Raw genomic sequence first — 13,157 nt, 5'->3', positions numbered from 1 at the left:
GTTGTTATTTTTCCATTGTGACGTCAGATATTGATGACGACGTCAAAATTTACGGGAACTTTTGTGGGGATAGTTTAGTACTTGCTAACAAATGCCATTGGCAATTATGAATCATTTTATAGTACCACAAACATGGAGTAATAATGATCATGAAACTCTTCCAAATATTCAATGTTTCAAAATTCCTCTATAGGAAATGTTACCATACAATGTACATATATATGGAGGTAGTGATGCTGTTAGTTGACAATTATAGTATATTGAATTTATAACTTAACTTCTTAATAAAGTTTTTGACTGTTTTAGTTGTTGCATTTGGTTTTTTTCCTTACATAAAACTATTGTCGGAAGTATATGATAAAGCGATTAATACATGGCCTTTTCCATATCAGCCTGGGTATCATCCCTCGACCCATATGATACCCAGGCTGATATGGAAAAGGCCATGTATTAATCTCTATATATAGTTTCGAAAATTTCTATTATTCATGAGGAAAAGTTATATCGGGTCAACGGTGACTGTATTTGACATAGAAATATACAGTCAACGCATTTTGACTGCTCAAATATAACGAGTGCAGTATAAAACTGAGTATACTCTTGAACAACATGCATAATAACTATTTCTTATTTTGTAGAGTTTTGTTATTGGATATATGAGATAAAACAAATTATCAGAGAAGAAAGGAAGATGAAATCCAGTTCGAAATGTTGCGTTACGATTGTGCTTTTTGCTGCTTTTATTTTTTTCCTATTCAATTTTATTGATTTTCAAAATAAAAGGCAGTACACGTTGAACGAAACAAATAAACAGATATATGCCTCTGAGTTTATTCATATCGCAAAAAGAAATGAGTCAGCCCTCACAAACGAAGAAATATCCATGAAACCAAAAGTAATGATAAAAGGAAAAGGGAGTTATAAACTTGAACACCCAACAGGAGTCAGAAAAAATGTGATAAGCTGGTCACAATATGGACAGGACCTGTTTCTTGACAAGTTATTTGATCAAAAACAAAATGGATTCTTTTTAGAAATTGGAGGGTATGATGGTGAAAGTTTTTCAAATACTTTATTTTTTGAAAAAATACGAAATTGGAATGGGTTGCTTGTTGAAGCCAATCCTTATACGTATGATATAATGTTTAAAAAAGACCGGAAGTGCTATATGGTGAACGCATGCGTAAGTAAAAGTCTGCCATCAATGTCATTTGTGTTAGCTGGTGGAATAACTAGTGCTAAGGAAACACTAACAGAAAGGCATCGCAAACGTATAATCAGGGACAAAATTACCTATGGTAAACACAAAAACTGGGCTCATGCCAGTGAGACTGTTAAAGTGGATTGTCTTACGTTTCGACAGCTAATGAGAACCGTAGGGCGTAATTCTATCGATTACTTTTCTCTGGATGTAGAGGGTGCAGAAATGCACATATTAAATTCAATTGAATGGGACGAAATTAATATTGATGTGTTTACGATAGAAACGGACCAAAATCGTAATGACATACTCTCTTTTATGAAACAAAAGGGGTATAAATGGATACATAAACTACAAGGTGATGACATCTTTAGAAAAATTAGATAAATTGTGTATATTTTTGTTATTAATACCGATAAAAGTGAATAAATCAATTCCTTGTCTCAAAGATTTTCATGCCACGAATACAAAGAACCATGTTAAATGCATATCCACTTTTTGGGAAGTTTGTCTTGAATTGCTTAATGGTACGGTATTGACGAAATAAGTGTTTGTTTATGGTACGGATAAATAAGTGTTGCTTTGTGGTATAGACGAGCTAAGTGATGCTTTATGGTACAGTCGAAGTTGATATACCTTTATTGTACAGATGAAGTTGGTATTGCTTTGTGGTTTATACTCTTAGCAAAAAATGTCACATTTTATACCATGTATGAAACCTGAATTACACACATACTGTGGATTCATTTATTTTCGAGGGTACCAATTTTCGTGGATTACGGAAAACTGCATGTTCGTGGATATTTAGTTTCGTGGTTTTGCCAAAGTCTGCATATACGCCTACATAAATTTTGTTATTCGTTGAACATTTAATTTCGTGGTTCATCTGTACCCACGAAATCCACGAAAATTGGTATCCAACAAATAATAATGAATCCACAGTATAACGAATTACCCCTACGTATTTTTTTCCAGTTCATCGCATTTGTTCAACATTCACCATGCAGTTATATTATATATATAATTAGCTGTGAATATTTTCTCATCATGAATGCAATATTTTTTTATAATACTCGAAAACATTATTTAAGTATTTGATGTATTTATGGCGAGATTTAAATTAAAAACGTATAGCGTGTCTTTTATGTTGAGATGTTACACTATTGTTTCAGGTAAGGGTAAAGGTTGGTACAAATCAAAATGTATAAACCCACTTCGTTTGCTTGCACCTGTCTTAAGTCGGGAACCTGATGGTCAGTTTTTGTCCGTTTTGAAGCTTGTTCTTTGACCTAAAATGGTTGACTTTGACCAACCGGTTAATCCGAGTAACCGATTAGTCGAAACTGTTTGATTTGACGACACTACTTTATAGTATAGATGATGTTAATGTGACTTTATGGTACAGACGAAGTTTTTACTTATGGTACAAAAGATATTATTGATGCTTTATAGTACAGACGAAGTTGGTGTGGCTTTAATGTACAAATGAAGTTGTTTTTATTTATGGAGCAGTCAAAGTTGTTGTTTTTTATGGTGCAGTCGAAATTGTTGTTTTTATGGTACAGACGAAGTTATTATTACTTATGGTACAATCTAAATCATTCAGGCTTTATGGTACCGACGAAGTTGGTGTGTCTTTAATGTACAGACGCAGTTGTTGTTTTTTATGATGCAGTCGAAGTTGTTGTTGTTTAATGGTGAAGCCGAAGTTGTAGTTTTTATGGTGCAGTCAAAATTGTTGTTTTAATGGTACAGACGAAGTTTTTTATTACTTATGGGTCAAACGCAATTATTCAGGATTTATGTAACAGATGAAGGCAGTGTGGCTTTAATGTACAGATGAAGTTGTTTTTATGGTACAGTCGACGTTTTATTTTTATGTTTCAGTCGAAGTTGTTGTTTTTACGTTTCAGTCGAAGTTGTTGTTTTTTTTATTGTAAAGACGAAGTTGTTGTTTTTTATGGCACAGACGAAGTTTTTGTTTGTATGGCACAGACGAAGTTGTTATTACTTATGGTACAATTTAATCATTGGGGCTTTATGGTACCGACGAAGTTGGTGTGGCTTTAATGTACAGACGAAGTTGTTGGTTTTTATGATGCAGTCGAAGTTGTTGTTTTTTAATGGTGCAGCCAAAGTTGTAGTTTTTATGGTGCAGTCGAAATTGTTGTTTTATGGTACAGACGAAGATATTACTTATGGTTCAAACGAAATTATTCAGGCTTTGTTACAGATGAAGGCAGTGTGGCTTTAATGTACAGATGAAATTGTTTTTATCGGCGTTTTATTTTTATGTTTCAGTCGAAGTTGTTGTTTTTTTTTTGTAAAGACGAAGTTGTTGTTTTTCATGGCACAGACGAGGGTTGTTTAATGGCACAGACGAAGTTGTTATTACTTATGGTACAATCTAAATCATCGAGGCTTTATGATACTGACAAATTTGGTGTGGCTTTAATGTACAGACGAAGTTGTTGTTTTTTATGATGCAGTCGAAGTTGTTGTTTTTTAATGGTGCAGCCAAAGTTGTAGTTTAAATGGTGCAGTCGAAATTGTTGTTTTAATGGTACAGAAGAAGTTATTAATTTACTTATGGTTCAAACGAAATTATTCAGGCTATTATGGTACAGACGAAGTTATTACTTATGGTTCATACGAAATTATTCAGGCTTTGTTACAGATGAAGGCAGTGTGGCTTTAATGTACAGATGAAGTTGTTTTATGGTGCAGTCGACTTATCATTTTTATGTTTCAGTCGTTTCAGAAGTATTTTTTTATTGAACAGACGAAGTTGTTGGTTTTTTTTTGGTACAGACGAAGTTGTTGTTTTTACGGCACAGACGAAGTTGTTATTACTTGTGGTACAATCTAAATCATTGAGGCTTTATGGTACCGACGAAGTTGGTGTGTCTTTAATGTACAGACGGAGTTGTTGTTTTTTATGATGCATTCGAAGTTGTTGTTGTTTAATGGTGAAGCCGAAGTTGTAGTTTTTATGGTGCAGTCGAAATTGTTGTTTTTATGGTACAGACGAAGTTGTTATTTCTTATGGGTCAAAAGCAATTATTCAGGATTTATGTAACAGATGAAGGCAGTGTGGCTTTAATGTACAGATGAAGTTGTTTTTATGGTACAGTCGACGTTTTATTTTTATGTTTCAGTCGAAGTTGTTGTTTTTTATTGTAAAGACGTAGTTGTTGTTTTTATGGCACAGACGAAGTTTTTTGTTTGTATGGCACAGACGAAGTTGTTATTACTTATGGTACAATTTAAATCATTGAGGCTTTATGGTACCGACGAAGTTGGTGTGGCTTTAATGTACAGACGAAGTTGTTGTTTTTTATGATGCAGTCGAAGTTGTTGTTTTTTAATGGTGCAGCCAAAGTTGTAGTTTTTATGGTGCAGTCGAAATTGTTGTTTTATGGTACAGACGAAGTTATTACTTATGGTTCATACGAAATTATTCAGGCTTTGTTACAGATGAAGGCAGTGTGGCTTTAATGTACAGATGATATTGTTTTTATGGTGCAGTCGGCGTTTTATTTTTATGTTTCAGTCGAAGTTGTTTTTTTTTATTGTAAAGACGAAGTTGTTTTTTTTCATGGCACAGACGAGGGTTGTTTTATGGCACAGACGAAGTTGTTATAACTTATGGTACAATCTAAATCATCGAGGCTTTATGATACCGACAAAGTTGGTGTGGCTTTAATGTACAGACGAAGTTGTTGTTTTTTATGATGCAGTCGAAGTTTTTGTTTTTTAATGGTGCAGCCAAAGTTGTAGTTTTTATGGTGCAGTCGAAATTGTTGTTTTTATGGTACAGACGAAGTTATTAATTTACTTATGGTTCAAACGAAATTATTCAGGCTATTATGGTACAGACGAAGTTATTACTTGTGGTTCAAACGAAATAATTCAGGCTTTGTTACAGATGAAGGCAGTGTTGCTTTTATGTACAGATGAAGTTGTTTTTATGGTGCAGTCGACTTATCATTTTTATGTTTCAGTCGTTTCAGAAGTATTTTTTTAGTGAACAGACGAAGTTGTTGGTGGTTTTTTTGGTACAGACGAAGTTGTTGTTTTTACGGCACAGACGAAGTTGTTATTACTTGTGGTACAATCTAAATCATTGAGGCTTTATGGTACCGACGAAGTTGGTGTGGCTTTAATGTACAGACGGAGTTGTTGTTTTTTATGATGCATTCGAAGTTGTTGTTGTTTAATGGTGAAGCCGAAGTTGTAGTTTTTATGGTGCAGTCGAAATTGTTGTTTTAATGGTACAGACGAAGTTGTTATAACTTATGGGTCAAACGCAATTATTCAGGATTTATGTAACAGATGAAGGCAGTGTGGCTTTAATGTACAGATGAAGTTGTTTTTATGGTACAGTCGACGCTTTTTTTTATGTTTCAGTCGAAGTTGTTGTTTTTTTATTGTAAAGACGAAGTTGTTGTTTTTATGGCACAGACGAAGTTTTTGTTTGTATGGCACAGACGAAGTTGTTATTACTTATGGTACAATTTAAATCATTGAGGCTTTATGGTACCGACGAAGTTGGTGTGGCTTTAATGTACAGACGAAGTTGTTGTTTTTTATGATGCAGTCGAAGTTGTTGTTTTTTAATGGTGCAGCCAAAGTTGTAGTTTTTATGGTGCAGTCGAAATTGTTGTTTTATGGTACAGACGAAGTTATTACTTATGGTTCATACGAAATTATTCAGGCTTTGTTACAGATGAAGGCAGTGTGGCTTTAATGTACAGATGATATTGTTTTTAAGGTGCAGTCGGCGTTTTATTTTTATGTTTCAGTCGAAGTTGTTGTTTTTTTATTGTAAAGACGAAGTTGTTGTTTTTCATGGCACAGACGAGGGTTGTTTTATGGCACAGACGAAGTTGTTATTACTTATGGTACAATCTAAATCATCGAGGCTTTATGATACCGACAAAGTTGGTGTGGCTTTAATGTACAGACGAAGTTGTTGTTTTTTATGATGCAGTCGAATTTTTTGTTTTTTAATGGTGCAGCCAAAGTTGTAGTTTTTATGGTGCAGTCGAAATTGTTGTTTTTATGGTACAGACGAAGTTATTAATTTACTTATGGTTCAAACGAAATTATTCAGGCTATTATGGTACAGACGAAGTTATTACTTATGGTTCAAACGAAATAATTCAGGCTTTGTTACAGATGATGGCAGTGTTGCTTTTATGTACAGATGAAGTTGTTTTTATGGTGCAGTCGACTTATCATTTTTATGTTTCAGTCGTTTTAGAAGTTGGTTTTTTTTTATTGTACAGACGAAATTGTTGTTTTTATGGCACAGACGAAGTTGTTGTTTTTACGGCACAGACGAAGTTGTTATTACTTGAAGTACAATCTAAATCATTGAGGCTTTATGGTACCGACGAAGTTGGTGTGTCTTTAATGTACAGACGAAGTTGTTGTTTTTTTATGATGCAGTCGAAGTTGTTGTTGTTTAATGGTGAAGCCGGAGTTGTATAGTTTTTATGGTGCAGTCGAAATTGTTGTTTTAATGGTACATACGAAGTTGTTATTACTTATGGGTCAAACGCAATTATTCAGGATTTATGTAACAGATGAAGGCAGTGTGGCTTTAATGTACAGATGATATTGTTTATATGGTGCAGTCGGCGTTTTATTTTTATGTTTCAGTCGAAGTTTTTTTTTTATTGTAAAGACGAAGTTGTTGTTTTTATGGCAAAGACGAGGGTTGTTTTATGGCACAGACGAAGTTGTTATTACTTATGGTACAATCTAAATCATCGAGGCTTTATGATACCGACAAAGTTGGTGTGGCTTTAATGTACAGACGGAGTTGTTGTTTTTTATGATGCAGTCGAAGTTGTTGTTGTTTAATGGTGCAGCCAAAGTTGTAGTTTTTATGGTGCAGTCGAATTTGTTGTTTTTATGGTACAGACGAAGTTATTACTTGTGGTTCAAACGAAATAATTCAGGCTTTATGTTACAGATGAAGGCAGTGTTGCTTTTATGTACAGATGAAGTTGTTTTTATGTTTCAGTCGAAGTTGTTGTTTTTTAATGGTGAAGCCGAAGTTGTAGTTTTTTAATGATTTAGTCGATGATGTTGTTTTTTGATGTTGCAAATAAAGTTGCTGTTTTTATGGTTCAGACGAAGTTATAATTACTTATGGTTCAAACGAAATTATCGAGGCTTAATGTTACAAACAAAGACTTTAATGTACAGATGAAGTTGTTTGTATGGTGCAGTCGAAGTTTTTTTTTATGTTGCAGTCGAAGTTGTTGTTTTTTTATGGTACAGACGAAGTTGTTGTTTTAATGGTATAGACGAAGTTATTACTTATGGTACTATCTAAATCATTGAGGCTTGATGGTACAGACGAAGTCGGTATGGCTTAAATGTACAGACGAAGTTGTTTTTATGGTGCAGTCGAACTTATACCAAGTTGTTGTGACTTTATGGTATAGACCAAGTTGTTGTGACTTTTTATGGTATAGACCAAGTTGTTGTGATTTTATGGTATAGACCAAGTTGTTGTGACCTTTTATGGTATAGACCAAGTTGTTGTGACTTTTTATGGTATATACAAGGTTAATTGTTGTGACTTTTTATGGTATATACAAGGTTAATTGTTGTGACTTTTTATGGTATAGACCAAGTTTTTGTAACTTTTAATGGTATAGATCAAGTTGTTGTGACTTTTTATGGTATAGACCAAGTTGTTGTGACTTTTTATGGTATATGCAAAGTTGTTGTGACTTTTTATGGTATAGACCAAGTTTTTGTAACTTTTAATGGTATAGACCAAGTTGGTGTGACTTTTTATGGTATAGACAAAGTTGTTGCGACTTTTTATGGTACAGACCAAGTTGTTGTAACTTTTTATGGTATAGACCAAGTTGTTGCGACTTTTTGTGGTATAGACCAAGTTTTTATAACTTTTTATGGTATAGACCAAGTTGTTGTGACTTTTTATGGTAAAAACCAAGTTGTTGTGACTTTTTATGGTATAGACCAAGTTTTTGTAACTTTTTATGGTACAGACCAAGTTGTTGTAACTTTTTATGGTATAGACCAAGTTGTTGCGACTTTTTGTGGTATAGACCAAGTTTTTATAACTTTTTATGGTATAGACCAAGTTTTTGTAACTTTTAATGGTATAGATCAAGTTGTTGTGACTTTTTATGGTATAGACCAAGTTGTTGTGACTTTTTATGGTATATGCAAAGTTGTTGTGACTTTTTATGGTATAGACCAAGTTTTTGTAACTTTTAATGGTATAGACCAAGTTGGTGTGACTTTTTATGGTATAGACAAAGTTGTTGCGACTTTTTATGGTACAGACCAAGTTGTTGTAACTTTTTATGGTATAGACCAAGTTGTTGCGACTTTTTGTGGTATAGACCAAGTTTTTATAACTTTTTATGGTATAGACCAAGTTGTTGTGACTTTTTATGGTAAAAACCAAGTTGTTGTGACTTTTTATGGTATAGACCAAGTTTTTGTAACTTTTTATGGTACAGACCAAGTTGTTGTAACTTTTTATGGTATAGACCAAGTTGTTGCGACTTTTTGTGGTATAGACCAAGTTTTTATAACTTTTTATGGTATAGACCAAGTTGTTGTGACTTTTTATGGTAAACACCAAGTTGTTGTGACTTTTTATGGTATAGACCAAGTTTTTGTAACTTTTTATGGTATAAACCAAGTCAGTGGCGTAGCTATGTCTTTTTTACGTGTACGTCCGAAAAGGGTCCAGGCAAAAGAACCATCTGGTAGAGGATAAGCGAAGGCGAAGCCTCCGGAAGTTTTAAAATAATCGAGAATGACATACCATTTATGTCATTTAGAACTCATCAATAACAACATTCTTTAGATTCAAAATGGTTTATTTTTTATGTTAATTCTAATCATTGTGTTTATTAAGAATCTTATTACGGTCATTGGCCTTGGAGTAAACGTCCGAACCAGTTACTTTAAAATATGATTAAAGGTAGCCTCATGGATAAAGCACTCAATCAACATAAATATGTTTTTATATGCAAATTTCGTAAATGAACATGATATACTTAATTTTCTGAGTTGTTCAGTTGCAATATTTAAAATATGTTAAAGAGGGACGAAAGATACGAAAAGGACAGTCAAATTCGTAAATCTAAAACAAACTGACAACGCCATGGCTAAAAATGAAAAAGACAAACAGAAAAACAATAGTACACATGACACAACATAGAAAACTTAAGAATAAACAACACGAACCCCACCAAAAACTAGGGGTGATCTCAGGTGCTCCGGAAGGGTAAGCAGATCCTGCTCCACATGCGGCACCCGTCGTGTTGCTTATGTGATGACAAATCCAGTAAATAGTCTAATTCGGTAGGTCAAATTCATGAAAGGGAAGGGTATTCTTACGACGTAAGGAACATATCCGATATCATTTGTGAAACGGTTATTCCATAACGGTCAACCAACTCGTGATGGCGTCCGTAAAATTTACGAAGGGATGATTTCAACTTCACCATTTGGAACTCTTGGTTTAATAGCTTCCTTGTGAGTAGTAACCCTCTATCAATAAAATCATGATAGGAAATGCAAGCACGGGAATATCGTATCAATTGGGAGATATATACCCCGTATGCAGGTGCTGCTGGAATGTTGCTACTTAGAAATGGAAAGTTCACAATTGGAAAGCTGAAATCATCTCTTTTGTCGTAAAGTTTTGTCTTCAACCGACCCTCATTGTCAATTTCTAGATGTAAGTCAAGATATGAAGCCGAATTAACTGTATCTGTAGTATCCTTTATCTCCAATTCGATGGGATAGATGCGATCCACATAGTCACCAAATTTTGAATTGTTAAGTGAAAGAACGTCATCTATATAGCGGAAAGTAGAGTTAAAGGATATTGCTAACTTCTTATCTTTCTTTCTAAGAAGTTCCTGCATGAAGTCAGCCTCATAATAATAAAGAAACAAGTCAGCAAGTAGAGGGGCACAGTTTGTTCCCATTGGGATGCCGACAGTCTGTTGAAAAACACGTCCTCCGAACGTAACAAATATGTTGTCAATCAAGAAATCAAGCATCTTGATAATATCGGTTTCGGTAGGGTGTATCCCTCCCTAAGACAAGATACTTGTATCTACGTTGGCCATTCTTTTATATGAAGCAAAGTAATACCAACTCTTTTAATTTGTCTTTTAGTTTGGAATGTGGAATACTTGTGTAAAGAGAAGAAAAGTCAAATGTTTTAATACTGTTACAAGATGAAAGAGAGTTAGATTGTATGTACTCTAAAAGATCTTTGGAATTTTTAAGTATCCACATCTGATTCACGCCACCTCTAGAATAGGCAGTTTCACAATAACTTTGAAGCCCGTCTTTGATTGCTGATAAAATAGATGTTAATAATTTAGAAAGGGGTTTCGTGGAGCACTTGGAAGACCCAACAATATACCGTAGTTTGTGAGGACACTTATGTAGTTTAGGTATCCAATACAGTGATGGAAGATCCAGTTCTTCATCTTTGGTTGAAATACCAAAGGAACAAAGAACAGACCTATGATTATCCAGGATTTCCTCTTTGGTAAGTGTCGTGAGGGTATATGTTGGGTTTCCAAGTGAATTGTCTATACCTAATTCGTTTATCAAGCAATTAATGTAATGACTTTTACAGACAAAAACGATGTTATTTGGGGCTTTGTCTGCGGGGACAACAACATATTTATCATGGTGGTCAGATAGGTGTTTAGCAACATTTGGATCTTTGAAGATTGACGAAGCATGGACATTGATGGACCCATTCAGTTTCTGAATTTTGATTTGTATTAACGACCTCACTGCCTTAATCCATTCCTCTGAATTTCCTATTGTGACGTCATGAAAAAAGGCGACCATGTCTGACGACGTCACATAGATAGAACACATCTTTTTGCAAATCATTCGAAAAGAATGAATATGTTTGCCTGCATAATGTTAAAAAATCATTAGAGAAACAGATTCCACCACCAAATCTCGTGTAATACGATATTTATCCACTCTCGACAATAAAATTAACAATGTTAAAGCCCTCGCCGAGGCGGCTCGGACTTTAAATTTGAAAATTTAACTGTCTCGAGTGAATAAATATCGTTAACACTCGATGCAGTGGTAGAATCTATATCTTGGTGTAATCAGGGGTGTACAGAATTTTACACTGTTGTTGAAAATTCATACACCCTGAGGCGCAGCCGAATGGGTGTATGATTTTTCAACAACGGTGCAAAATTCCGTACACCACTGATTACACCAAGATAACGAATTTATTTCTTATGAACAATTCTATTACACATTTAAAAACCAAGATGTAATAATTGAAAAATGTTAATGAAAATTTTTTCAAGTTTAACAATTTTTCAAAGCGAACTTGCTGTGCATTGTCAACTACTTTTTTTTCTATATTTTATTATATAGGATTTTTTTTTCTTTTTTTTTTTGGCCAAATTTTAATGTTTAAAATTTTTGGGAAAATTTTATTTTTAATTTTTTTTTTGGCAAAATTTTATTTATCCCCTGGTGAACAAGGTGGGGTGTTCTTTACACCGGGGTAATTAACCAATCAGATTGCAGTATTGCAGTATTTCTGCTGCATAAGGAATAAGGAGATTTATGATTTATCATGTAAATTAACTCATCATAGATATCAGGATTAAAATGTTGTACTTAGACCAGTGTGTTTCGTCTACAAAATACACATCTATGTCGCTTGAAACAAACGTGACAAAAAATCAACATCGTCATTAAACTCTTAAGAAGGTTTTACAAAGTAATTGATATACAAGACATTTTAACACCAGACTGCAAATGCAAAAAAGAATAAATTCTTTTATCCATAAAATACATAAAAACATATTATTTACAATTTCGTCATTATGCTCTGGATACCCTTTTGACCATAAACAGTTTTTGTCCAGCTACCGTAAAATTTTACGAAGGTTTGACAAAGTTATTTATATCATAAAACTTAAGACACGTACTGTATGTTCATAGTTATAATATTGGCACCGCCGACGATATTTAGGATCGTAATGTCACGTTTTCGCAACATAAATGTCAATGGCTAGACAAACAAAATGCAAAGAACATATCGAATCTTCGCACATAATGAATATTGCTTTAAATAAATTTACCAAATTAAAGTGCCTGGGCGTTTTAACGTAAACGTAGCTACGCGCATGATAATTTATGAACCTATGGGCGGTACGGATAGGAAAATATGGCTTATTTTCAGATTTGTATTATGTCAAGAAACATCTTTATAAGCATTGCCATTGAAATATTTTTTCGGACAGGATGGAAAAGCAACAAGAAGAATGAAAATCGAGATACAAAAAATCACGATGATGATCGTAACTTTTATTAATTTTTATCAACGATGATCGTAACTTTTACTTAAGATGATCGTAACTGTCTGTTCCAACGACGCATTTTCTGATAAATAAGGACAAATAAAGCTGTCTAGTATGCGAAAACAATGTACGTTATCAGCTGATATTGTTCTTATGTTGTGCTGTTTCGATCACCACTGTTCAAGGAAAGGGGATGGTACAGAGCTCAAACCCATATCTAATCCAAACACATTATTAGAGTGCCTTCCAAAAGTCAAGAGCCTGTAATCTTGTGGTTGTGACTACCGTTGAGCCATGTCTGTCATATTTGAGGGGTCCTGATCCCGAAATCCCGGGCATAAAAACATGAAATCCCGAGGTCCCCAATTAAAAATATATAAATCCCGCCATCCCAAAATGCGAAAAAGTGAATTCCCGGATCCCGAAATATCGAGTTTAAAAACACCAGACCCCTGAGTCCCGGTAAAGGTCCTTCCCCCTCATATTTACTTTTCGTTTATTGGTTTGTTTTAGCGTATGAAAATAGTATAACATGTATGTATATGTCTCTGTGTTGCGTTATCTCGTTTGAATAGTTG

The 13,157-nt window shown here is 34.1% G+C and overlaps 1 long non-coding RNA gene across 1 annotated transcript in view; it reads left to right on the top strand.

Moving 5' to 3' along the window:
* LOC134691066 (uncharacterized) overlaps positions 1-878 on the top strand; it is a 28,674-nt gene extending 27,796 nt beyond the window's left edge. Inside the window, exon 2 of the long non-coding RNA XR_010102089.1 lies at positions 639-878. This is a non-coding gene — a long non-coding RNA (uncharacterized LOC134691066). The remainder of the gene's footprint in view (positions 1-638) is intronic.
* The last annotated feature ends 12,279 nt before the right edge of the window (positions 879-13,157 follow it).

Source organism: Mytilus trossulus, chromosome 11 (genome assembly GCF_036588685.1).
Source record: "Mytilus trossulus isolate FHL-02 chromosome 11, PNRI_Mtr1.1.1.hap1, whole genome shotgun sequence".
NCBI lineage: Eukaryota > Metazoa > Mollusca > Bivalvia > Mytilida > Mytilidae > Mytilus > Mytilus trossulus.
This window is presented reverse-complemented; position numbering and strand designations above follow the sequence as displayed.